Source organism: Canis lupus, chromosome 8 (assembly GCF_048164855.1).
Source record: "Canis lupus baileyi chromosome 8, mCanLup2.hap1, whole genome shotgun sequence".
In the NCBI taxonomy this organism is placed as follows: Eukaryota; Metazoa; Chordata; class Mammalia; order Carnivora; family Canidae; genus Canis; species Canis lupus.
In genome coordinates, this window is record NC_132845.1 from 17,336,478 (window position 1) to 17,364,243 (window position 27,766).

A 27,766-nucleotide genomic window follows, 5' to 3' on the forward strand; every position below is an offset into this window, starting at 1 on the left:
TCTTCCTGCACCTAATAGTCTCCCAGCAGTGTTCCCCATCTACCAAACTCAACTGAAAATCAGAGAACAAGTAACTCATTGACGTTGGGATACTTAAGATAGAACCTAGAAATCTATACTTATTCAAAATATGGTTAGTAATTTGAATACATCCCAAGAACTGCTAATGTCCAGTGAAAACAACTTCAAAACCAGACAACTTTTTATGTGAAGGGATATTAAATATTTTAGGCTTTCTGGGGTATACAGTCTCTATACAACTACTCAACTTTGTCTTTGTAGTATTAAAGCAGCTTAAACAAATGGGTTTGGCTAGACGGGGCCCTCAGCAGGCTAGATTTGGCCAACACACTGTAGTTTGCTGATTCCTGATCTACTCTGTGAACACCAAATAATCTATGGGGTATTATTAAAGCCCTTGCTTTAAAAAAAGAGCATTTCTGAATAACCCTCTGATGTTTGAATGTTTAAACATATACTTCTTCTAAAACTTAAATTAAAACCTTTTAAAATATACTGATAACATGATCAATAGAACTTATAAGCCCTGATAAATCATTTTGCACCCTCAATCACATCAGCAGTAAAATTTTACAAAAGTCTCCAAAAAACAGCTCATATCTCATTAGAACTTTTATTTATATTTACTTTTCATTACATTTGTTTTATATTTCTGTTTTTAAGTAATTTATAATGTACTTAAAAATCAGTACTGTAGTACATGTAAATATTTATGATTTAAAGAAGTTATTCAGTTTATTAGAAAGCAATATTGGCAAAGTAAAGACCTTCAAAAATCCACTCTTCCATAAAAGCATTGAGAACACGGGTAAATAATTGTCAAGTCATCGTTTTAAGGGCTCCTGAAATTAACCAAAGGATTGGTTATTCAAGAGAGTTTATTCAAATAGTTGAATTAGTTGAGTGAGAATATTAAACTTTGTGGCATTTTAAGTTGCCCTTCTCCCATCCCATTTCTTCCATCACCACTTTGGAATGATAGTAACTGTGAAAAAGTAGTCTAGAAGACACAGGAATGAGTAGAATGGGTTTGGAATTCCCCTAAAAATCTATCCCCAGAGAATTGTCATTATCTGACCTATCTTGGAACTTCCTGGAAAAATCCCATTCTAATGTTTCGTCATTATTTCAACTGATTCAGAGCTCACTGGACAAGGAAGCACATTTGCCAAAAAAGGTCAGAGGCAGTGGCTTAATATCATAGCTATTGAGGGTATTATTGCCAGTTGGAGTAATTAAATGGCACAAAAAATTAAAGGAAAATAAGGATAATTAGATCTCCAAAGGGGTTTTTAAAAGATCTAACACATTTCTGGGGATCTAGAAGGCTAACTGCATGTGCAGAGTGGTGCATATACCACAAAAAGACTTGAAAAGGCTCTACTCTCTATCCATAGCTGACCATGAGACTCTGTGCATGCAAGAAGTAAAGACGACTAAGGCACAACTGTAAACTACTAAAGCATTGAAAGCCTACTCCAACCCTCACATTACATCCTTCAGCAAAGAGTGAGAGATTTATTGGTTTAAAACCTTTAAGGAAATCTCTGTCCCATCATTGTCTGACCACTAAGATTATTAAGCAGAGATGAAACTTTAGTGGCTGCACGAAAAAAAAAAAAAACCCATAGAATACAGATATTATACAATTTTTCCAGGAAAGTAATTGAACACATAAACAGCAACAACAATATCAAAGTGGGGGTGGGGAGGAAGAAGAGATCTTTTCCTAGAGTTACTGTGCTATATTATTTAAAATGTCCAAGCTTCAACAAAACAATTACAAGACACAAGAAGAAACAGAAAATTATCTAATACATAATAAATAGACAATAGAAACTGTTTCTGAGAGCCCAGATGTTGTACTTATAAGACAAAAATTTAAAATTAGATATCATACATATGTTCAAATAATAAAATAAAATTACACTTAAAAAAATTAAAGGGAAGTATAATGATGCCACACCAAATAGAAAATATGAATAAAGGATTAAAATTATAAAATGAAGCCAAATAAAAATACTGGAGATGAAAAAGATGATACATTCGTTAAAGGAGAATAATATAAGAGCTGATAGAAGAAACATAAGCAAACTTGAAGAAAGGTCAGTTAAAATTATCCAGTCTGATGAATAGAGAGAAAAAAAATAAGGAAAAATGACCAGAGATTCAGAGACTGTGGGATACCAACAAATATACCAAAATATGTATAATGGGAGTCCCAGAAGATGAAAAATAGAGAAAGATGCAGAAAGAATATTTGAAAAATGGTTGAAGATTCCCAAATTTGATGAACAATATTAACTTACACAGCCAAGAATCTCAAAACACTCATAGGATAAACTAAAAGAGATCCACACTTAGACACATCATAGTCAAACTGTCAAAATACAATACAAAATCCAACTAAAAGAGATCCACACTTAGACACATCATAGTCAAACTGTCAAAATACAAAATACAAAATACGAGACTCTTGAGAAAAATAAGAGAAAGAGAAATAAATAAATCATCACATATAAAAAGTCTTTAATAAGAGGTACAACTGACATGCCAGAAAACAAGAAGGGCAGAAGGCTATGGGCTAATGTACTCAAAGTGCTGAAAGAAAAAGACTATAGGGATCCCTGGGTGGCGCAGCAGTTTGGTGCCTGCCTTTGGCCCGGGGCATGATCCTGGAGACCCGGGATCGAATCCCACGTCAGGCTCCCGGTGCATGGAGCCCGCTTCTCCCTCTGCCTGTGTCTCTGCCTCTCTCTTTCTCTGTATGACTATCGTAGATAAATTAAAAAAAAAAAAATTTTTTTTAAAAGAAAGAAAAAGACTATAAATCAAGAATTCTATATACAGCAAAATGATAATTCAAAAAAGGGCAATTCTAGAGTTAAAAATACCAGATTTATAAATATTTAATTTACAAAATATATGAGTTTAATGGGAGGATGGAGAAGACAGAGAAAATATTTAATAAACTTGAGGAGAGATCAAAAGTAATTATCTAACTTATGGAAAAGAATAAATATTTAAAAATAAATCAAAAGAGCTCTACTGGCTTATGAAATAATATCAAAAGATCCATTTGTGTAATTGGGAGTCTCAAAAGAAAAAAGAAAGAATAGAACAAAACATATTTTGAAGAAATAATGGCTGATTTTTCCCCCAAAATATGGTGAAAGACATAAATTTAAAGATTTAAGGATCTCCACAATTTCCAAGCTAGGAAAATATATGAAGAGAACCATACCTAGGTATATCAAGATAAAACTGCATAAAACCAAAGAAAAATTTCAAAAGAAATAAAAGAAAAAGGAGTTATTACATAAAGAGAGAAAAATAAATCATTATATAGTTTACTTTTCAGAAACTGTGGATCCCAGAAGACAGTGGGAAAAAAATATTAAGGTGATGAACAAAATGTCAAATAAAAACTGTCAAACAATAATTCTATATCCAGTAACAATGTCCTTCTAGAATTTGGGGAACATACATTTTCAGACACAAACAGTATAAGAGAATTTGTTGCTAATAGACATAAATTAGAAGACTTGCCAAAAGAAGTTCTGAGGCTGAAGAAAAATTATACCAATTGGAAATTCAGATCCTTAGGAAGAATGAAGAGTACTGAAATGGGAAATATAAATTAAAGATAAATGACTATTCTCTTTTCCTTTAAGTGCCTTTAAGTTTCATATGAGTATTTAAAGTAAAAATTAGGGATCCCTGGGTGGCTCAGCAGTTTAGCACCTGCCTTTGGCCCAGGGCACGATCCTGGAGTCCCTGAATCGAGTCCTGTGTCGGGCTCCCAGCATGGAGCCTGCTTCTCCCTCTGCCTGTGTCTCTGCCTCTCTCTTTCTATGTCTATCATGAATAAATAAATAAAATCTTTAAAAATTTTTTAAAAATTAAAAAAAAATAAAGTAAAAATTATAGGGGCACCTGACTGGCTTAAGTGTCTAACTCTTGGTTTCAGCAGCTCATGATTTCATGGGTCATGAGATCAAGCCCTGCATTGGGCTCTGCACTTAGAGGGGGGTCTGCTTGAAGAGTCTTTCTCTCTGTCCCACCTTCCACTTGAACACACTCCCTCCCTCCTCTCTTTTTCTAAAATAAATAAATAAAACTTGAAAAAAAATAAAATGAAGTAAAACTTATAATACTGTCTCATAGGGTTTGTAATGAGTATAGGAAAAAAACATATCCATGACAGCATAAATTGAGGGACATTATATGGATTTACATAGTTGCAAGATTCTGCATTTTTTGTGAAATGACACAATGTTAACTCTAAGTTCACTATAAGAAGTTAGAGATGTACGTTTTAATCCCTAGAGCAACTACTAAAAAAATGCAGAGTGGTATATTTTTAAAAAACAAAATAAGGTAGAATTGGAAAATATTCAAAAGCCCAAAAGAGGATGGAAATGTAGAAACAGAAAAACAAAACACAAGAGGAGATAAATAGAAAACACATTATAAAATGTGTATATATTATCTTCAAGAAATTCACTTTAAATATAAAAAGACAGATAGATTGAAAGTAAATAAATGGAAAAGATACACCATATAAACAGTAAGCATAAGAAGACTGGAACAATTAAACTAACATTAGGTAAAATACTGCTAAAGTACTTAGGAAGAAAGGGAAATCTATAATTTTTAAAAGATGAGTTTATGAATAGTCAAAGGGATGACAAATGATTATATATGTGATAAAACAAGTAGAGTAAAATATGATTTTCAAATATACAGCAAATTTAAATATTTCAATCTTACTTTATATTTGTTATTTTTCATAAGAAAGTGATAGAAAATATTTTGGAACTCCAAACTATTAAGCTATGGGAAATTTCTCACATAAAGGTTTGAAGAACCAGTAAGAAATAGAATCTTAATATAATTATGAAACTAGTGGAAAAAGAAATTATATTCAGTGTATTTCCACAACTAAAGTCCACTATGAAATGAGAAACCAGTATTTTGGTTCTGGAAGAAATGTTTCTAAACTTCTAATGGGTCAGGACTAAGAACTGATTCTATTCAGAGTCCCCTTAATTTTTCTCACTAACTTCTTTCTCACTGAGCCACAAATCCAGGGTGTGCCTTCTGTGCCAGCATCACAAACTTCCTTATGCAAATGTCCATTTTTAGTTTTTGGTATTTTGTTTTGTTTTGTTTTTTCTTTTTTAGAGAAAAACAGTATGTGTGGGGAGAGCAGCAGATGGGGGAGAGAGAGAATCTCAAGCAGGCTCCACATTCAATAGGGAGCCCAATGTGGGGCTCTATCTCACATCCCTGAGATCATGACCTGGCTATCCTCAAACTGACAGACAAAATAGAAATCTTTTTGTTCAAAATTAAGTAAACATAAAATGTCAACAGGTAAGCCATGAAAAAGAAATATGCAGTACAGAAGTGTAAATTCTTCCCATAATTAGATTGAGACCATCACAGAAAATGAAAATTTTTTTAATTTTTTGCTTTTATTGTTACTATAAGAGCGTATTGCTCTGAGTATTATCATCTTAACATTCTTTTGCAGCTGTAACAAAATAAATTTAAATAGTTTTTGAGTGGATGGATGAATGCATGAACGAAATTCTCTTATTTAAAAAGGTGACTTTAATATGGTATGAGAATGAACATTAGAAATTAAATAACCATTTGAATCTAGAAGTCATTAATTGATACTGCAGAAAATAAGATAAATAACTCAAAGGGCATTCTTAAAAACTGCAAAATAAAGAAAAAATGAACAGAAATTTAAAATTAAAGAGAGGATATAATGGATTAGAGTTTCTAGAGTTTATAAAAGACATTAGAGTTAAAAAAAAAAAGTGGCATTAAAGGTAGGTCAATGAGAGGGGTTTTATGCTTAGAAATATCCTAGTAAGATATTTAAATTTAGTAGGTGCATCCTCAGCATTTATATTACATTATATTAAATATATTTATATATTTTATATTTTATATTGCTTTCTTTCACTTTATTAGAACTTAAGCTCCAGGAATGCTGGAATTTTTAATTTTTTTTATTTACTGCTATATCCCCCCACCACCCAAAATCCTGTCTGGTGGATAGGATAAATATAAATATAAATATACAATATACAATATACAATATTTATTTATGGAATGAATGATCTAATTTTTAATTAATTAAAAAAAAATCCAACCTAGGATTGAGACATAATGGTGGTAGTGTGTGGATCAGGAGGGAGACAAGTGTATATTCAACAAAGCAATTAAAACCAAGCTGGTCTCAGGCTCTTCTTTGCAACAAACACTATGATTTGTTTTCAAAAAGCATTATAGCTTAGAAAACGTTTTATGATCCTAAGATTGCACTAATAAGCCACCTTTTATATACAAAGGTAACAGAAACAAATCTCAAGATTTTGCAATGTCTAAGAAATTATAGCTCATAAAAATTGTTTAAAGGAGTCCTTTTGATAACTTAAACATTTTCTCAAAACTAGAGCTTAGGAAAGAAAACAAGGCAGTTAAAAAAAAATAAAACCTTACTGGTAATTTAAAAATCAACCAAAGTCATAGAATTATGTGAATCAGAGGATAACCACCATGGAGAAAAAGAGGTGAGGCTAAGAAATCAAAATTGTATTGAAACTCACTAGGTGAAATATTAAATGTGACAGTAGCGTTGAATAAGGAATATAAGACATATATATATTTATAGATAGATGGAGTGTGTGTTATTGCTTTTAGTTACAGAATACTCAAGACTTTTGTAAGTGGAGAAAGAGTAGCAAGGAGGTGGAAGGGAGAAAACAGCAGTTTTCTGAAGCCCGTTAGCAGCTCTCTTGCTACCCATAAGAAAGGTATCTGGCAACCTGGAAAGGTTCTATTGGGTCCCATTTTCTCTATACTATTCCAAACCTACCAATGCCTTTTGTTTTTTACCTAATGTCTAATTAGGCATTTCTTCTTTTCGCCCAGATGCCTCAAATTGGTGTGTAGCTAGATATTGATTATGAATTGCCCTGTAACTTATCTTGGGTTTCCTGGAAAGCCACATCTGAAACAATGAGCTATGTGTAGGTAGTTTATTTATGAGGTAATCTCAGAGAGTAGAATGAGAGATGAGGGAGAAAAAAATAAAAACAGGAAAAAAAGCAATATAAGGATGCAATGTTTGCTCCCGCCCACTTCCCCACCCCCTATCCCCCCCAGCCTATGAAGGACAGATGGAGCTCAGTTCTGAACAGAACTTCCAGAGGAGCATAGAAAATAACTCACAGTAGCATTACAGAAGATAGACCAGAATTATCTATATATCAGCCCTGTTTGCTATTGCTCAGGAGTTGCCCTTAGGGGCATTAATTAACTCCTTGACATCTCTTGGTTTCACAGGCTGGTTGCTCCTACGAGCTTCTGTAAAATGAGAGAAGCTGAGGCAGAAAGTGGAAGACATGGAAATGCCAGGTCTTCATTTGAGCAAGTTATTGTCAGCCTGGGGTGGGTGGAAGGCTCAAGGAACTGTCCATCACAACCATGGTTGCAATCAGAGGTAAGACCAAGGAGATGTTATTCAGGATGTAGAGGAACCTGCTATTCCTTTGATAGATCATTCAAGATCCACAAGCTCTGCAGCCCATGATTAATTCTCTTCCACCCTTCTACCTAGTCCAAGTGACTAGGGCCTCCTTTGGAAAGAGTGATTTATGTTTCTGCTTATGTAAAAGGACAGTTTACACAAAGCAAAGCAATTATTGATGAGGGCAATAAGAGTATGAAGGATCAATAAATTCGTGGGTGTGTGTGATTTGCATCCTTTGTACACCACAGGCAAAATTTTTTTAAAAGATACTAGTTCTTTTTAAGAATATATAGGAATTCATATGCTAAAGCTCAGAACAATCCCATTATTAAAGAAAATAGAAATTATAGGAAGAAATCTTATTATAATACAAGAGAAGTAGGAATTTTCATGTAGTTTAAAGTGTCACTTCTGTTTTATGCTGTAACTTGCATCTTCTGGAGTTCACTGACTCAATGTATGCTGGCATATTGCTTTGCCAATCATTTGCCTATGTGCCCACAGCCCCTCTTCCCACCCTTCTGTGATTTACTATGTATTAAAGAAGCCTAAAAGTCCATAAGCTACATTTCTCAGCCTTCTTGCCATCTGTCTTCCTGATGAGCTCTACTAATAGAAGATACTAGTAGGAGATAAAGCAGCAGGAAAGGCAAGTTTCTTCCTGGTTCCAACACTGGCAGTTGTTGGCAATTGCCATCAGTAGGTACAGTAACAGCAGGGTTGGGTTCATTCTAGATTCAAGCAGACTGGGTACAGGTAGCCTCTTTTCCTTGTTTTCAGCCTTGGTCCAGATAGCACTCCTTTGACAACACTCCTTTGGCCAAGTGCAACAGCTTCTCCAACAGACAGCAGGAGGGACAGGCTCATTGACTCCAGCTTTCAATCTCTCAGGCTCATCCCTTTTATATCTTTGTTCCTCTAACCTGCTTTCCTTCTCCTGCTTGCTATTTATTCCAGCCCTTCCAATACTCATCAACAGTTCTTTATATAAAATTCTGTTGGGGATCCCTGGGTGGCGCAGCGGTTTGGCGCCTGCCTTTGGCCCAGGGCGCGATCCTGGAGACCCGGGATCGAATCCCACGTCGGGCTCCCGGTGCATGGAGCCTGCTTCTCCCTCTGCCTATGTCTCTGCCTCTCTCTCTCTCTGTGACTATCATAAATAAATAAAATTAAAAAAAAATTCTGTTGGATGTATTTATAGTGAATTTTTGTTTTTCCAAATGGATCCTCATTAATACATATATCTTTGACTAGTTCATAGCTTGAATAGGTTTTTTTTTTCTTTTTTTTTTTGCCCTAGAACACTAGATATTATCCCAGAATATTTTGTCATTTTGTTTAATGGAAGCAAAAACCTGGGATTAGCATGACTCACTACACTGCATGTATTGTTTATTTTGTTTGCATTTTGGCAGCGTGTAGTCTAAGATCTCCCCTAGCCACTCCCCTTGTGTTCCTGCTCTCCTTTCACTGGTGTCAGACCTGCTTCTCAGTCTGAAGACTCTCACGGCCTTCTCCAGCAAGGCCCTCCACTTCATCTTTATAGGTACACAGGAAATAGCCCTAATAATTCTCTTGCACTTGTAATTCTAGTTGCCGTTGCTTATCTAAGGACCTTACCCCATGCAGTAGGAAATGAAGTTTAGATAGATAACTCCAGTGGCTGATTGGAAACTGAATTCAACAGAAACACACTGGGGCCAGGGAGATCAATAAGAAGACTTTTCTTAAAAATGTGTTCTAAATAGTCATTTACTAAATTTAGAAATTGTTCGTAAGGCTTTTATTTTCAGAATTTAAAAAGCAAATTTATTTTAAAAAATAGGGATATGGACATAACTAGTGCATGTTCAGAATAGAGCAATCAGGATAATGAAGTGATGAAAGCACATTATGAGCAAGTGAATAGAATGAAGAAAATACTGAGAAGGACCTTAGTAGTTAAAGAGCTGGTATACAAAATGGGGACTTGGCTTCATTGTACTAGGGTCAATAAATATTAAGCCACAAAGAGACAAATATCAACTTGCTTAAAAGATAAGCTTTTACAATATATTTACAGAGCAAAGAGCTCTTTTGTGGGATATTCAAATGAGGACTTGACCACCTGGTAAGGATGGGAGGAGCACTTGGTGGATAGCTGGAGTCTAAAACTTTTGAGATTGCTCTAATGGTGAGTTAGTTGAATCTATAACAACTTCAATAGAACAGAATAATGCACTCTCCAGTCTCCTACTTTTTTTTTCTTTTCTTAAAATCATTCTAACATGCATGGTGCTGTCAACAGGACATGCCTGCAAGAAAGCACACTCGATGAATACGCCTGTTTACTGTGTCTCTGTGAGGGTATAAATCCACACCTCAGTGGAGAAGAACATATGGAGCCCAAAGAAAGGAAGAAAATATATTTGTTTAAAAACAACTAATTAAAACTGGTGATTGGACCAGAAATATCTCCCACCTTTATACTAAAACATTTCAAATTAGTTCTAATTGATATAAAGTAGAAAACTTAAAAACAGTCTTATTTCTCTAGGAGTTGCTTTTGTTGTTGTTGCTATGAAAATGATGAGTTAGAAGAAAGTCGTACAGAACATATTGGCATAAGTTTTATTAACGCATCTTTAAAGTTCAGTACACATGTCTTGTGCCTGATTTATAGGTCTCCTTTTATATTTCTCAAAACTGCTTGAAGCAAAAGGTAAATAAGAATTAATCCATATTCAGGTTCCTTTAAAGAAGACATAAATGTAGCCTAATTAGTCAACGAGTTCATATTTATTAAAAGCCCAGTGTGTGGTGACATTGTGGATAAGCATTTGATAGCTTATCTCGGGTGATGGGTCACCTTCTATAGTTAACCTAACCTAGAAAATTCAGTTATATTTAACTTTTTTCTCTCCTTTTCAACATAATTAATCTGACTCTAACATGTTAATTCTATTTCCTAAATAGATTCCCGAACTCATCTGCTCTCCAGCCCCACATCTACTTTCCCAATTCAATGTTTATTACTTCCTTTCTGCATTATTAAAGTAGCTTTCTATCTGGATATCCTGTCCTTCAACTATTACCTTGCCAGTCAACTATCCACATTATTACCAAAATTATCTAATTATCTCACTATTGCATTTGAAAGCTTTCAATGGCTTCCCAGTGTCTCACAATGAAAGTAAATTTTCACAAAGCCCACTTGCAAAATGAGGGTTTGGACTAAATAATTTCTCAGTCCCTCCATCTCTGATATGCTATGAATTTATGCTTTTCAGTAAATGCTGACTAAATGATGAGCAATTCCTAGACAACACTGTACTTAAATAAACATGTCTATAGCCATGTGGTAATTTTCCCAAATTACTGAACTGCTTTTGATATCTGTGCTTGTTATCTATTTATGCATATACTATGTATACAAAGAAAAAATAGCAGGTGAATTTAAAAGAATGTTCAACATCACTGAAATTATATTAGAAATGGATTGCTTTTAATAATTACCTCTGATTTTAAAATCTTCATGCTTCATTTTACAAACTTAGAATACTGATAGTAAAAATTACCAATAATACCACCATTCAGAGATAATCAATGCTGATTTTTCAGATGATTTTTTTCCATCTCCTTTTTCTTAATGCACAAATAAATTCTTTAAAAATAAAAATTCTATGGTATATAATGTGTGTTACTTATGTAGTATGACTATTATCCTATGTCATTAAACATTTTTTTTTGAAAATGTGCTTTTAGGATATGTACAATTTATTTAGCCATTATCTTATTGCTGTTCATTTTAAATATTAATTAATTTTTAACTATAGCCCGAATTCTCTCATGTAGTGATAAATTCTTCCAAAAGTATACTAATAATATAAGGAAATGTTTATCTCACCAACATCTTGCCAGCACTGTACATTATTATCTTTTTAAGAGATTTTTTAAGATATTATTTTTGGCATTTTGAAAGTAGGTTTAAAAAAAAAAAAGAAAAGAAAGTAGGTTTAATTTTCATTACTTGGGTAATTGGACATTTTTTCTTATGGATACTTGTCATTTGTTTTGCTTCTATTATAAATTGTCTATTCATGTACTTGGCCCATTTTTCCATAAGGGTATGAAATATTTGCCAGCAGGTTTCAACACACATGGGGAAAAAGATATATTCATGGAATGTGCCTTTGAACCTGCATTCAAAAGAACTCAGACAGAGGTTAGTGGTGAATAAAGCAATTGCTTTTGCTTAATGACACAGGTGGGGAAAGAGTTTGTAGAACATGTTTTTCTTGAAAATAAGATATCTGTGGCTCACAATGTACGTGTACATACAAATCAGCTTCAAAAGTGCTTTCATAGAGGAGCTGCTGGAAACGTAGTATAAATATCTGCCTTTTGTATCACAACATTTCTTTAGAAGGGCATATATAATAGTTCTTTCAGACCTAAATTTAGGAGCTGATAAGTAAAATATCAGAGAAGCTAGAAACTTCAGAGTCATCCTTGACATGTCCCCTATCTAATTGCTAACCAATTCCTGTTCATTTTTCCTGAGTGTCAATCCAATAGAGCTTGCTGAATCTATCCCCTTTGCCACTGTCTTACTTAACTCAAGCCTTGTCATATCTCACCAGGATGGTTGCAGCACCTTCTAAGTGTCTAAAGTCTGTCTAAAATTGCTCTCAATTAGTATCTAGTCTTGGAGTTCTATCAAAGTTAAATCAATAGTTAAGTACAGTTTTTTCTTCTTAAAGTATTGAAAGCACATCAGGAAAAAATGTATATGATTTTTAAAAAGCAGAAAGAAAATTGTATTATCCTATCCTATGCAACCCTCAGAGATAAAAACTAAAATTTCTGACTTCCAGGGAAGATGGCAGAGTAAGAAGATCCTAAGCTCACCTCCTCCCAGACACAACAAGATAGCATCTACACCAGTGTAAATAACCCAAAAAACGACTGAAGACTTGAAGAACAGATTCTTCACGGCTAAATGTAGAGAAGTGGCCACTTTGAAGAGTGTAGGAAGGGCAGAAATACAGTCAAGAACTAAATAGACCTGCATGACTATCCATGGGAGGGAGGGATATCTCAGGCCTGAAGAGATGAAAAAACAGACTCTTGTACCAAGCACCCCAGGCCAGAGAACCCACATGGAAAAGACAAATCCTCATAACATTTGGCTTTGAAAACCAAAGAGGCCAGCTCTGGGAGAGTCAAGAGGGCAATGGGAAACTGAGTTCCTGCCCTTGAAGAAAGAAAATAACAAATAGCCCTGTGGAGACATAGCATAGAAGCAGCAGTTAAAAAAATGCCTGGGATATGTGGGAAGGAGATTTATTTACTAATCTGACAGCCCGTGCTAAAGGGGCTGGGATATTTAGGAGACTTCTTCAGGAAAAAGGGCCTGGCAAGTACCATTTCCCTCCTCTGCCCTTCAGCTAAGACACATGAATACCTACAGGAACCAGCACTGGTGCCAACACGCCACCTAACTTGCTAATGATGTGCCAGACTCTCACATTCTCCTATGGACAAAGCCCTTCTGGCCAGGTCTTGGCTGTAGATCCTCTCTCACAGAAGACCTGTTCAAATCTTGCTGGCATTGAGAGCCCCGCCCCCACATCTTCCTGTGCACCTACTCCCTCCAGCCCTGTGACAGTTTTCTAAAGTAGCTCTAGATGCCTTCTCACAACAGATCTGCATTAACCTTCTAACACCATGCACCCCATCCCTGTGTCCTCTGCAGACTCTGCCACCTTGGACAGAGCTCATCCAAGGTGGCACCACAAGCCTAGCAGTGTGCAAGCATACCCAACAGGGGCCAGCACCACTCCAAAGTGACTCTTGTCTGGGGGAGACAGGAAGATAACTACACACACACCACTCCAACTGCAGCTCCAACATTTGGTCTAACATAGGTCCCAGCTACCAACAAGAACTTCTCAGGGGACAGTGCAGGAAAAGTGCCCTGCAGTTTGGTACTACTGTATCTCTGGCAAATGCCTAGTCTGACTTAATCCAAGCCCAAAGTGGCTTCAGACTGGCCCATTAACCACACAGGGGCCAAACCCTGCTCATAGAGAGAAAGAAATCCATTGCTGATGACTGGACAAAAGGCAAATGTGGCTCAGCCATAACAGTAGGGCACATGCAACACACAGAAGATACCCCAGGTTCTGGTGAACAAAGGAGATTGTACTGCAGGGGCACTACAGGACCTTCTCTTCTTAAGAACACTACTTTCAAGAGCACAATATGTAGCTGAATTTCCTAACACATAAAAACAGACACAGAGAGTTAGACAAAATGAGGAGGCAGAGGAATATGTACCAAATGAAAGAACAGGACAAAATCATAGCAAGAGAGCTAATTGAAACAGAAATAAGTAATATGCCTGCTAGAGTATTTAAAGTAATGGTCATAAATATACTCACTGGACTTGAGAAAAGAGTGTTAAGACCTCAGTGAGACTCTCAACAAAGAGATGGAAAAACATAAAAAATAACCAATCAGAGATGAAGAACTCAATAACTGAAATTAAAAATACACTAAATAGAATAAAAAGTAAACTAGAAGAAGCAGAAGAACAGACCAGAAACCTGGAGGACAGAGTAAAGGAAAGCAATCAAGCCGAATACCAGATAAAAAGAATAATAAAAAATGAAAATAGACATAGAGAACTCAGTGACACCATCAAGCATAATAACATTTGTATGATAGGGATTCCAGAAATAGAAGAGAGGGAAATGGACCAGAAAAACTTATCTGAAGAAATAATAGCCGAAAACTTCATGAAACTGGGAGAGGAAACAGATACCCAGATCTAGAAGGCATAGAGATCCCCCAACAAAATTAACCCAAGACATATAGTAATTAAAATGGCAAAAGTTAATGATAAAGAGAGAAATTTAAAAACAATTACATACAAAGGACCCCATATGGCTATTAGCTGATTTTTTAGCAGAAAATTTGCAGGCCAAGGGGAGTGGCATGTTATAGTCAAAGTGCTGAAAGAAAACTCACAATCAAGGATAACCAGCAGGGCTATTATTCAGGATAGAAGATAGATAAAGAGTTTCCCAGACAAACAAAAGTTAAAGGAGTTCACCATTAAACCAGCCCTATGAGAAATATTAAAAGAGGACTCTGAGTGGAAAAGAAAGACCATAAGCAAGAGTAAAAAAGTAGGAAAAACAGAAGCAGTAAAAGTAAGTATATCTATAAAAATCAGTCAAGAGACTCACAAAAGAAAAGGATATAATAATGTATGACACCATATACCTAAAAACAGGGGAGGGCATAAAGAATGGGTTTTTACTTAAGTGACCATCAACTTAATATAGACAACTATATGCATAAGATGTTATATATAAACTTAATGGTAACCACAAATCAAAAACCAGCGATACACAAAAAAAATGAAAGAAAGGAATCTAAAAATATCACTACAGAAAGCCAGCAACCCATGAGAAAAGACAGCAAAAGAAGAACAGAATCAAGAACTACAAAAACAACCATAAAACAAGTAATAAAATGACCATAAATTCATACCTCTCAATAAATATTTTTGATATAAATGGACTAAATACTCCAATCAAAGACAGGAGGTTACAGAAAGGATAAAAATGCAAGACCCATGTATATGGTGCCTAGAAGATACTATTTCAGACCTAAAAACACATGCAAATTGAAAGTGAAGGGATGAAAAAGCACTATCATGCAAATAGAAGTGAAGGAGAAGCCAAGGTGGAAACACTTATATCAGACAAGATAGATTTTAAAACAAAGGCTGTAATAAGAGACAAAGAATAATACTACATAACCATAAGAGAACAATCTAGCAAGAAGATACGTTTGTAAATATTCATGCACCCAACATGGAAGCACTCAAATACATGGAGCAGCTAAAAAAAAATATGAAGGAAATAATCAATAATAATACAAAAATAGCAGGGGGACTTTAAACCCCACTTACAACCAAACAGAAAACCAAGTAAACAGTGGTTTTGAATGACACATTGGGCCAGATGAATCCAACAGATATATTCAGAACATTCCATCCTAAAACAGCAGAATACACATTCTTTTCATGGAACGAAATGTACATGGAATATTCTCCAGAAAAGAGACCACATGTTAGGTCATGAAACAAGTCTCAACAGATTTTAAAAATTGAGGTCATATTATGCACCTTTACTCACCACAATGCTCTAAAACAAGAAATCAACCATAAGAGAAAATCTGAAAAGAACACAAATATATAAGTTAAGAACACAAACACAAGAGTTAAATAACATGTTACTAAACAATGAATGGGTCAACCAAGAAATCAAAGAGGAAATATGCATGAGGACAAATGAAAATGCAGTGCTCCAAAACCTTTGGGATACAGCAAAAGCTGCTCTAAGAGGGAAGTTTATAGTAATACAGGCCTACCTCAAGAAGGAAGAAAAATATCAAATAAAAAACTTGCTCTACATCTAAAGGAGTTAGAAAAAGATGAAAAAAGAAAACCCAAACCAGTAGAAGGAAGGAAATAATATTACAACAGAAATAAACAAAATAGAAACTAAGAAAACCATAGAGGAGAACAATGAAACCAGGAGCTGGTTCTTTGAAAAGATCAACAAAATTAATAAACCTTTAGCCAGACTCTTGAGAGAGAGAGAGAGAAAGAGACAGAGACTGAGAGAAAGAGTACTCAAATAAAAAGAGAAATGAAAGAGGAAAAATAACAACCAACATCACAGAAATTCAAAGGATTATAAGAGAATATTATGAGAGATTACATGTCAACAAACTGAACCACCTAGAAAAAATGGAAAAATTCCTAGAAACATATAACCTACCAAAACTGAAACAGAAAGAAATAGAAAATTTTAACAGACTGATTCCTAGAAATAAAATTGAATCAGTAATTTAAAAAACTCCCAAAAAACAAAAGTATAGGACCAGATGACTTCACAGGTAAATTATACCAAACATTTACAGAAGAGTTAACACCTATTCACTTATTCTTCTCAAATCATTCCAAAAAATAAAAGAGAAAGGAAAGCTTTCAAATTCATTCTGAGGCAGCATTATGTGAACAACAGATAAAAACACTACCAAAAAAGAAAACTACAGGCCAATATCTCTGATAAACATAGATGCAAAATTCTTCAACAAAATATTAACAAACCACATACAGCACCACTTAAAAAAAATCATTCACTACAATTAAGTGGGATTTATTCCTGGGATGCCATGGTGGTTCAATATTCACAAATCAATCATCATGATACATCACATCAACAAGAGAAAGAATAAAAACCATATGATCATTTCAGTAGATGCAGAAAAGGCATCTGACAAAGTACAATATCCTTTCATAATAAAAACCCTCAACAAAGTAGGTTTAGAGAGGTATATTAAAGGCCATATGTGAAAAACCCATAGCTAACATCATATTCAATGGGGAAAACCTGAGAGCTTTTCCCCTAAGGTTAGGAGTAAGACAAGGAGGTCCATTCTCACCATTTTTATTCAATATAGTACTCGAAGTCCTAGCCACAACAATCAGACAAGAGAAAGAAATAAAAGGCATCCAGATTGGCAAGAAAGAAGCAAAATTCTCACTACTTGCAGATGACATGACACTGTATACAGAAAACCCTAAAGACTCTACCAAAAACTACTAGAACTGATAAATGAATTCAGTAAGGTTGCATGATACAAAATCAGTATATAGAAATCCACTGCATTTCTATACACTAATAATAAAATAACAGAAAGAGAAATTTTAAAAAAAAACCTCATTTACAATCACACCAAAAATAATAAAATACCTAGGAATAAACTTAACCAAGGATGTGAAGGACCTGTACCCCTGAAAATTATAAAACATTGAAGAAAGAAATTGAGGTAACACAAATGGAAAGATATTTCATGCTCATGGATTAGAAGAACAAATATTGTTAAAATGTCTACACTATCCAAAGCAATCTAGACATTTAATGCTATCTCTATCAAAATACTAACAGTGTTTTTCACAGAAATAGAACAAATAATCCTAAGACTTGTATGGGACCATGAAAGACCCCAAATAGCCAACGCCATCTTGGAAAAGAAGAACAAAACTGGAGGTATCACAATCTCAGATTTCAAGATACACTACAAATCTGTAGTAATCAAAACAGTATGATACTGGCACAAAAACAGACCTGCAGATCAATGGAACAGAATGAAGTGCTCAGAAATAAATCCACGATTTTATTCTCAGTTGATCTACAACAAAGGGGGCAAGAAGATACAATGGAAAAGTCTCTTCAACACACGGTGTTGGGAAAACTGGACAGCAACATGCAAAAGAATGAAACTGGGCCCCTTTCTTTTACCATATACAAAAATAAACTAAAAAATGACTAAAGACCTAAATGTCAAACCCGAAACCACAAAAATCCTAGAAGAGAGCACAGGCAGTATTTCTCTGACATTGGCCATACCAACATTTTTCTAGATATATCTTCCGAGACAAGGGACATAAAAGCAAAAATAAACTATTGAGACTACATTAAAACAAAGAGCTTCTACACAGCAAAGGAAACAAAACTAAAAAGACAACTACTGAATGGGAGAAGATATTTGCAAGTGACATATCTGATAAAGGGTTACTATCCGATATATGCAAAGGACTTATACAAACCAACACCAAAAAAATCCTCAAATAATCCAGTTAAAAATGGGCAGAAAACACAGACTTTCTCCAAATAAGGTATACAGATGGCCAACAGACACATATAAAGATGCTCACCATCACTAATCATCAGGGAAATTTAATGAAAATCAAAACCACAATGAGATATCACTGCAGAATCAGTAGAATAAAAAAAAACACACACACACACACAAGAAACAACAAGTGTTGGTGAGTATATAGAGAAAAAAGAACTCTCGTGCACTGTAGGTGGGAATGCAAACCGGTGCAGCCATGGTGGAAAAAAGTATGAAGGTTTCTCAAAAAATTAAAAATAGAATTATCTTATGATCCAGCAATTACACAAGTGGGTATTTACCCAAGAATACGAGAACACTAATTCAAAAAGACATATGTACCCAAATGTTTACTGCAGCAATAGCTACGATAGGCAGGATATAGAAGCAGCCCAAGTGTCCATTGATAGATGAATGGATAAAGTAGTTGTTGGATATACACACACACACACACACACACACACACACACACTGAAATATTACTCAGTCACTAAAAAGAATGAAATCTTGCCATTTGAGACAAAAGGGATGGATCTAGGGAATATAATGCTAAATTAAATAAGTCATTCAGAGAAAGACAAATACCATATGACTTCACTCATATGTGGAATTTAACAGAACAAATGAACAAAGAAAAAAAGATAAACCAAAGAAAACTCAGACTCAACTATAGATAACAAACTGATGGTTACCAGAGGGAAGGTTGGGGGGGGTGTTGTTAAATAGGTGATGGGGATTCAGAAGTGCACTTGTCATGACAAGTGCCGAGGGATGTATGGAATTGTTGAATCACCATATTGTACACCTGAAACTAATATAGCACTGTATGTTAACTATGCTGGAATTTTTTAAAAAAACTAAAATTTCTGCATATATTCTTTCAGTCTTTCTACTTAAACAAAAGTGGAATCACATGTGTATAATCTTTTATTCACGGAGACATTTTTCATTGCAAATGCCTTTTTATGTTTTTTTATACATTTTTCTGCAACATAATTTTTAAGTGGCTTCATGGTGTGCCATTGTATGGTCATTCGGGTCTCTTTCAATATTTTATTATTACAAGCAATACCATAGTAAACATCGTTGTAATTAAATCTTTTAATACTTTAAAATATTGCTTTACTGTATCTTCTATGCAATGTTGCTGTGGAGAAATCTGATATTGATTTTATTCTTCTTTCCCTGTAGGTGAATTGCTGTTCCTTTCTGGAAGGTAGTAGAATTCCCTTTTTGCTTTTGATATTCCCTCTATGGGGTTTTCCTTATTTCTCTTGCTTGTTTCTCTGTAAGTCCTTCCGATTCTAAGGTCTTTCATTTTTCAAAGATCCTGAGACATTTTTCTCCATTACTTCTTTAAATACTTCATCCTATTTTTCTTTTTCTCTAAGATTTCTCATATCCAGACAATGGCGCTTCTACTTCTACCCTGTTTCACTTTTAGCTTTACTATGTTCTTCTTCATCTTCATTCTTTACTTCTGCCTTCTGGTAGGGCTTCTCAACCTGATCTTTTAACCCATTCCTGGTTCTATTTCCCAATTAAATAAGTATCTTTAATCATACTTATTTCAAATTATTCATCCATATATTCTAAAAATTTACTTTCAGAGGATCTATGTTGTCCAGTTTAGTCTGTGCCCTGCTAAGAGAAGTTGAACAATACAGGAACCTATATCTTGGTCATTTGTATCATTTAATCCTTGTAATTAAATCTTTTAATACTTTAAAACATTACTGTTTCTTCCATGCAATATTACTGTGGAGAAATCTGATCAAGACAAAGACAGTGGGAGAAAAGATTCAGAACAAAAATTAAACCTTTCTTCTGTTTGTGTGTTCGCTGTCACATTCAGTTCATATGTTGTTTCTCCAGTTATAGTAGTTCATTCTTCACTGTGTCCAGCCACTACCACACACTGAAAGGTCAACAATCTTCTGTGGTTTCATTGATTTCTCACAGTTCCGTGGCATTGTATATTCCTAAATATACAATGTCTGTTTCCCATTTATTCGGAATGTCTAGGATTCAGTTGAGGCAAGGAAATCTGACTGTTTGTCTCCAGTTTGCCATCTTGGTAGGAACCAAAGGGTCATATCAAAATATTTATTCATAGTCATACCAATTCCCTTCAGATAAATCCCTAGAAATAGGAATGCTGTGGTATAGCATACCTAAAAATTTAAGGCTTTTGATACGTTTGCCAAACTGCCCAGAGTTATAAATAGAAAAAATACAATTTTAGTAATTTACTTCCAATATTGCTTGAATAGTCTTTTTTTTCACTCACAAAAAAGTCTGTTATGGACCTGCATATATTACACTCAACCACATGGGATAGCTTGCAATATAATGAACCAATCTCTTCCCTGTATCTGCCTCTGTTTCTTAGTATGAGGTCGCCTTTATTCTTTGCTGGGCTCCAACTCAAATATCACCTTTTGTTTGGATCCCTCCCCCAAATCCCCAGGGTTAGTGTCTCCTTTTTTTTTTTTTTTATATATAGTATTTTGTTCATACCTCTATTATAGCACAGTGTATTTTAATTATTGACTTTTGTTCCTGTGTGTACCTCTAAACTGTAAAGTTCTTTTGGATAGACGTTTTACTTTAATCATCTTTGTATGGGCAGAGGCTTGTGACTGGCACCAAGTTAGGTAATTAGTCAATGTTTGCAGGACCAAATGAATGAGTTTTCAAATTACCAGCAGAACCAGAACTAGATGTGCGAAACACTTTAAGAACGTTCTTTCAGTCTTCAAAACTATTTGTATTATCATTTCTACTTTATCGATGAGAAAACTACAGCTCATGGCAAGTAGCCTGTCCAAGATAGAGCTGGGAATTGAATCCCTACTTAATTCCAGAGCCAAGGATCAAGGTAGCATGGCAGATGTGTAAACAGGTTCCTACCCATCAGGTTAAGTTGAGACTTAATCACTAGGATCTTATGGTTCTTGCTGATTCTCTGTTTCAGTGAATGTACATGAAAAAAATCAAAACGATTATTCACTAAAGAGGCTCAGTTTTTTTCTTTATGAATTCATAGGCATCATTTTTACCATTCAGTTATTTCAAAATAAACCTGAAACTAGAAGGATTAAAGTACATCAACTGTGAGAAATAACCCAAATAGTTTCCTCTTCTAATAATCTTGCTGAGAGACTATTAAAAGAACAGCCATGAGGGTGCCTGGGTGGTTCAGTCTGTTAAGCATCTGACTTCAGCTCCGGTCATGACCTCAGGGTCCTGGGATGGAGCCCCATGTTGAGCTCCATGCTCAGTGGGGAAGTCTGTTTGAGATTCTCTCTCTCCCTCTGTCTCCTCTCATGTTTTCTTTCTCAAAATAAATAAAGTCTTAAAAAAACAAAGAAAAAAAGAAATAAAAGAACAACCATGAAAACGTTCATCAGCCTTCATTGTGGCACAACCCTCACCTCTGTAAAACAGTTCCATCTCAGGAGCTCCTAAGCTTGCATAGGCTTTTACTAGTGCTTCCTGATAACAGAATGGTGCAGGGGGAGAGAGAAGGGTAATACTACAGGAGGCAAGCAAACACACAAACATGACTTGAGGTACTGGGCTAAGGTATGAAAACATGCTATTTAATTTCTAGAATTATCTTAATAAATTTCAAGCGTATAATTAATGACATATATGGTGAAAAGCTCACTGATTCTTCCATTTTTATGAAAAACTCTATAGGTATGGCCCAGGAACCCATGTTGGATTATATAATTTTATGCCTCTGGTAGATATACATGGTTTAAGAATGACTATATGATGCCAAGTAGCTCTGAGAGGTCAAGTTTTCAACTGTCTTCATCATCTACTCCCTGGCAGTCAACCAGGCTTATGAAGTGGAATAGATCACCCATGCCCCCTGTCTGCTCTGACATGCTCTGGTTATTTGGGCATGGAGACATAGTCCAAGGTAAATGTCACTGATATGTATTCCCCTAAAGCTGAATAAAAACAAAGGCAGAGCTTATTGATTTTTAAAAATTAATTTCTTTCTGCCAGACTTCATTTAGGCCCATTGCCTACTTTCTTTGAGAACACCTGGGCAAGCAGAAATTTCCATTGCTGATTTAGAACATGGGAAAACTAAACTATAAAGAGCCAATTTTTTCTTGTCATGCATTACAGGGGGGAAAGGATCTTTAAGAGGGGCACAGTGAGAACACAAATTGCTAAGAGGAGTAAGGAACATATTCAGGAAAATACCCCAGAGACACAAGAATTTTGACCACATTCTGATGTTATCCCTTCTGAAATTAGAGATTCTTCATGTTGGAAGATGATTTGTTTTGTTAGTAAATTTCCATATCCACTGCTACACTGTAATTGGCCATTTTATTAAATATGCTTTTCACGACACTAGTAAAGTACATGTCAGGATTCCCAAATATGAGAAGTGAGAATCCCATGTCACAGTGGATGGGTGGAAACTCTTTGCCAAAAAGAGAGTAAATTTAAGATGAAGCCCTGAAGGAATCTGCCCCAATATGCTCTCTTGCCATCGAAAGACTTTTGTAAGAATAAAATACTTAGGATTTTATGAAAATATTTAGTCAGGGGTGTTCTGATTTAGAAACAAAATGTTTGACAGATCTTGCATGATCTAGATACCAAGTGTGTCTCAACATGAAAGGCACACGCAAAGGGTCGCTTAAGAAAGTAGTTGTAATTGAGGAACTACTGTCACGTTTCTTTCTTCAGTGAGCATTGTAAAATTAACCTTCTGAGCCCTCTCTCTTCCTGATACTGAAAGGAGCATCTCCTTATTAGAAGCAATGAAAATGAAATGTAACAGGTGCACATCATGTCACTTTTGAATATGGGATGATGTGATTTAGGTTTGCTCATGAACAAATGACCCTGGAGATACTACAATTCTTCTAACTCCTGGGTCATGACCCCAAGAATGGAAAATAAACTGAATTATATGCAACTGGATAGACTAAGCCTGATGACTTATGCCATGCATCTGATAAGACTGAGCATATAACTTTATTTAAGTCAGAGCATTTTATTTTACTAAAGTGTTGGACTCCTCCTCTCTCTCATATTCAGACACACATGTACTATGTACCCCTGCACGCGCGCACACACACACACACACACACACCCTGTTTTCAACAACTGACATACAAATTCAAAATTCAAACCTATTTCACAATACCCTAAAAATGACCCAGGTCTGGTTGCTATGCAGACATCCCTATTGCCATACAAACGTATAGTAGACTGGTATTGTTTTATGCTGGGAAACAGATAAATGACATGGATTGAAATTATGGTAAATTTAAATTGATGGCCTAATTAGTATTATCTCTTTTTGTATTCATTGTAAGAAAAATTATCCAGGAGGAACTCATTTTGCATTAATGTTGATATAAAGTGTAATTCTCCAGGATTTTCATTGTAATTTGGCATTAATTAATGCATCATTATTTTAAAGTGTTAATTAAATTGTTACAGAAAGGGACATCTGCAGTGGCACAGAAAGGAAATCACATGAACAATTAGTTTTGTATAGGTCTGTGGTGCAGAATCCGAGATCGTGTGCATGGCAGCAGCAAGGAGGTCAACATAGAGATGGCACACAGAACTCTGCTCTGCCCTGCTCAGTGCATTGTTGGCAGTACAGAACCACTTCTCTTACCTTTTCCATTGTGTTCCAGTGAAGAATGAGCAGTCTCTAGAACGCTGGATATTTGTCCCATGCCTAGATAGAAGGCACATCAGCAGGACTATGGCTCTTCATTTTTCTGGGAGCTTGGCAGTCGCCACTGACCACTCCTATGTTAGAAAAAGAAAAATAACAGACTTCTTTTTTTGTAATATTGTCTAAAGATCTCAGAAATAGGCTGCTGTAGAAGGCTAGGTTAATATTTCTACTGGTAATAAACTCCATACAAAACTGTGACAAATCAAAGGGGAGATAATCTGTGGTAATTCCTTACTCAGTGGACCATCATTGTTAAGGCATCTGGAAGTCATTGAATGCTATCATGGCTTAAGATATATAATTCCAAGGAAATTCCACCATGATTTCATATATCAGGGAATTGTGGCAATCAGATAGCAATGTGGGTTGGCAAGTCAAAGGAGCTTGGGATTTGGAGGGAATATATAAAGTAGGCTTTAAACACTCTGTCATCATGGTCTCACAAGACACAGAAATTTGGGGAATCTTGTTCTGTCAGCAACATTATCTTATATTTAGCCCTGAGGGGCTCTACTGAATGAGTATTCTCTGTCAAGAGTTGTAAACCAAGATCCCCATAAGAAGAGTATAAACAGATACTACAGCGTCATAACATGTAAAGCCATGAAGTCTTTAAATTGGTTATATATATTTTTTTCTGTATACCAGTTTAATATTAAGGTTACAACCTTTCCTTTAGCAGCCACAGTAAGAGTTCTAATTTCCTGGGTTCTATGAACTTTTGCTTACAGGTAATCCTGTTTTATGGACATATGCGGCAAAGTCCAAATTCCTATCATCAAATTGAAGCCAAATCTTCCCTCTTTGCATCAAATGATACAGTGGACAGAAAAGATCGAACCACTCCATACTATTTTGACAGTTCTCCTTAGATAAACAGTCATTTACTTGCCTCCTCGTAAAGTTGCAAACTCCCTACAGATGTGTGTCTTTCTCCGGCTATTTGTCCAGCTTGTGGCCTAGTGCCAGGATCTCTCCATGAATGGTTAATTAATTAAGAGATTCCTGTAGCGCATGCATAACTGCTTTCTTAATAAGAGGTGTCCACAAAGCTTCTATAAGTTCAATAGGTTCTATCTGAGAGCAACTGGTTTTATGAAAGACCAGTATTCTCAAACCCATGGTCCCAAATATTTTCATTGCCTATAGTGCTAATTACTAAGAAAAGGCTATGAAATGAAGCCAACTGAGAATCGAATCCAATGACAACTAAAGAGGAAGATTTAGTCTTTGGAAAAAAATCCTTCCTGGCAGAGAAATAAAATTTTTTTTTTGGGGGGGGGAGTAATAATAATAGCAGGGGGTAAGAGGGGAGAGTAAAACCAGACTCCCATCGAAGTATGAAAATAACTTACTCATCCCCTGGGAAAATGCTACATGACCCTTAGGCTGGGCTTCATCCTGTCTCAGGGATGAAATTATCCCAAGGGAAGCCCTCAGCTCTCAGTGAGGATTCCTCTCAATCTCTCCAGAGCTTCCTGAAGTTAGGGTGTCAGTTAAACACTTTTAGTTCCCTCTGACTCTGCATTCCTGTTTTGACCAAATTATTTCCACTTACTGACTACCACTATGTACTTTTATAAAACAACTTACTTTAGTTTGGACTCTCCTACCTCTAAAAACACTGACTTGGGGACAGGCAATAGGCCTCCATTACAACACAGCGACCATTTCTAACCTGAATATGACACACGCCTGCACTCAGAGATCATTTCCTGGCCTCACCAGCACACCGGATTTCCCCAAATTCACTTCCCACCCCCCTATTGTTCAGCCCCCTTTCTCCTACAGCCCAAACTTTTCCCCTCACCCTTCTACAGTGAATGTCAGCCTGAAATTCCCGCTAACTTCTTCTGCAGAACAGTTTAGCTACCTCTTTGCTTTACTGTCTACTTTCCTGCCGTGCCCTGAGGCCCTACTCTCTGAACCAAAGTGGGTCTGTCCTTTTGCCAAACAAAGGACTTTTTAGTCTTTCTTAGGAAACAGCAGTTGCGTTCAATTGTGGTTTGAAACAACCTTTGTTTTGCTTTGGTTTGTTTCCTTGAGTTTGTCATCTTACAGTTTCAATAGTTACCCTGGACTCTTTAGAAAATTCTGGTTTCTTTGTTAACACTGCTTCAGCCCCTCACATCAGAGGCCAATTCCTTCCAGGCAAGTCACGTGTGTCTGGTTTCCTTTGTAGGTGTTTACAGATGCCAAGTAGACTCTTCTGCCCACAGTGGGCACGAACTAAACGTTGCTGAGGAGCAATAGCTGACAGATATTCAAAATGACGAGAGGGGAAGCATTTCTCGGCCCAACGTCTGGACGTGAGAAAGGAAATGTGCAGATGAGCTTGCTACCTTTCCAGTAGCAAGGAAACTTCAGAAAGGACACAAAACTAGCTTGACTTTTTAACCATAAGATGCTCCACATTTCTTCCTCTAAAATTTAGTGCTGTGGCATTCAGTTAAAACCACCTTGTGTCCAATAATATACTTCCTGGTCTGCCCTGAGGTCTTCAGGAAGCATTTTATCTTTCATATAATTGCCAGGGTGAATCCCTAGTTATAACATACTCTACAGCACATAAAATAATTGTTGCGACTGAACCCATCACATAAATATTAGTGATTGAAGAGATTGGTTGGGATAAATCAATGTGGGTGACATATTTAATAAACTTTGTATAAACATTGTTTGCAACAGCTATAAATAACATTGTCTTTAGGAATTTTACATATTGCACATCCCTCTATTCATGGAGAGGCACAGGCATGATTTCTAGCTGCACTAAACGACAAGCGGTGCCTTCTCCCACCTGCCCAGATGAGCCCAGGCGAGCAGAGTCCGCAGCGTGCCCATACGGGCCCTGGCCTGCGCCGAGGCCTGCCCCACTGTCCCAGCTCGCCACCCCACTCACTCGCCAGGGCCATGAGGTGCAGTCTGAGAAGAACTTCAAGCCAAAGTGCTTCTTTCTCTTTTTTTTTCCCCCCAGAGAAAAAGCCACACCATAAATAAAGCATGATCGAGATGGCATTTTACATTCACACAGATTTTGGCATAAATAAATAAAAGGGATTTTGTTCAAATTCTGTCATCCTTACGTGCCATTTTCAAATTATCTTTCCCTACCAGTTCAGCATATTCGACTAAACTGTGAGAGTCATATTGGCTCCCTCCAGTGGCTGACTTAGTTGTGATGAAACCACAGGGGTATATCTCAAGGCCCTACAGACTGGTGGTTCAATGTGGAACCACTTCCTTCTGACAAAATGAGCTCAAATCCCTTCAGGAATTCTGCTTCTGTCTTAACACCTCTTATCCTTCCCAGGAAGATTTAAGGGAGATGTTGATTTTACTTAGTCTACCTCATGATCTCGCATCCAAAGTGTTCTATTTGACTGTTCCCATTTGATGGATGAAAGAACCCACTGGAAGGCAGTAGAGGGATTGGTAATACAGGGAGGGCAGGGCGATGCCTTACATCTGAGCACAGGACCAGAGAGGGGCTTCCTCCTAGCTTAGGAGGGACCTTTTTACATTCTCTGCCTTATTATTGTTAGATTCCAAAGGATGACAAATTGTGGAAATATTTAGGTCCCTTTTTTAAAGAGGTCAGACATAATACAGCGTGTCTTCAGCTTTAAGCTTAATGAAATGTCACATACACATTTGGAAATTCAGGTATGAACTATGGGTCTTACATTGTTTGAAATTTACAACTTTCACAT

General features: G+C 36.0%; 1 long non-coding RNA gene across 3 annotated transcripts in view; it reads right to left on the bottom strand.

Annotated features, from left to right (window-relative positions):
* LOC140637900 (uncharacterized) overlaps nt 1-27,766 on the bottom strand; it is a 381,100-nt gene that overhangs the window by 25,020 nt on the left and 328,314 nt on the right. For all 3 annotated transcript variants that reach the window (XR_012034991.1, XR_012034990.1, XR_012034985.1), the window contains exon 5: nt 23,988-24,124. This is a non-coding gene — a long non-coding RNA (uncharacterized lncRNA). The remainder of the gene's footprint in view (nt 1-23,987; nt 24,125-27,766) is intronic.